The sequence below is a fragment of the Buceros rhinoceros genome, unplaced genomic scaffold, assembly GCF_000710305.1.
Source record: "Buceros rhinoceros silvestris isolate BGI_N320 unplaced genomic scaffold, ASM71030v1 scaffold916, whole genome shotgun sequence".
Lineage (NCBI taxonomy): Eukaryota > Metazoa > Chordata > Aves > Bucerotiformes > Bucerotidae > Buceros > Buceros rhinoceros.
In genome coordinates this window covers 15,314-16,295 of record NW_010419076.1, presented here as the reverse complement: position 1 = coordinate 16,295, position 982 = coordinate 15,314, and the positions used below count along the sequence as shown (strand labels likewise).

Here is a 982-nt window from a genome sequence, read left to right as displayed (position 1 = left end):
GAGTGTAAAAATGTTTCCCAAATCAAGAACTATAAATCACTTAATTTTAAAAGTTACTCCCAAATTTTGATTTTTAAATTCTTTGCTGCACAATATTCTAGCTTTCTCCGAATAGGACACTAACCCAGACTGTCTGTTAGCCTTAGGATAGACCTAACATATTTTATTTTTCCTCCTAGAAAACATGGGTTTGAAACTCATCAGAACAAGATAAGAGATGAAACAAGATGTTTCACTCCCTAAGGAGATCGTCCAGCCACTTTGCAGTTCTGTAGGTGACAGGAGGTAATGCCGTTCCCCTCCTCCCACCTCCCTCCCCCCACTCCCTGCCCTGGCCCCGACTGGTGACTTTTGTGTCACCAAAGAACCAGAGTGAGCTGGCACCTTACACACCCACTTATAGGCTACTTGGTACTGGTTAAAGGCAGACTCTGCTGGATCTAGCAAGAGCTTTCTCCCTTTCCTGCTTCCTAGAGACAGTGGAAATATATCTTGCTACAGATCCCAGGTTTCACTCCAGGCATAATTTTTATTAGAACTATTACCACCGAGCAAGGGCTCAGCCAATAATTGCTTGGTGATACAAGGCAGTGCCTTTCTTCATATAGCCATACATTCATGGTACTGCTGGAAATCCATAAAGCGAACCTTTGCACATTTCTCTCTGTACATTAGATTGCGGTACTTCTGTGAGCTACTGGATGATAGCTGCTACACTAACATAGGTAGCTAGTGAGGAGCTCAGTTATTTTCAAAACATGTTTCTCACTGCAGTAGTGTCATTCCTTAAATCTTCTGTGCTAGACTTGCAAAAAGACCTCATACCATTAAAAACCCGTAGTTCTACAGTATTTCTACAATCCCTGCTCTGACATTTACTCCAATTACTACACAGTATAACTCATCTACCACAGGTGATGACAGTACTTCTCCAGTCAGAATTTGACCTGGGCAGCTGCCCTTGTTTCCATGAGTGGGAAAG

The 982-nt window shown here is 42.5% G+C and overlaps 1 protein-coding gene across 1 annotated transcript in view; it reads right to left on the bottom strand.

The window, feature by feature from the left end:
- Positions 1-982, bottom strand: part of DPYS (dihydropyrimidinase) — a gene marked incomplete at its 3' end in the record, with an annotated part of 19,546 nt that overhangs the window by 3,752 nt on the left and 14,812 nt on the right. The gene's annotated exons all lie outside the window — the stretch shown is intronic.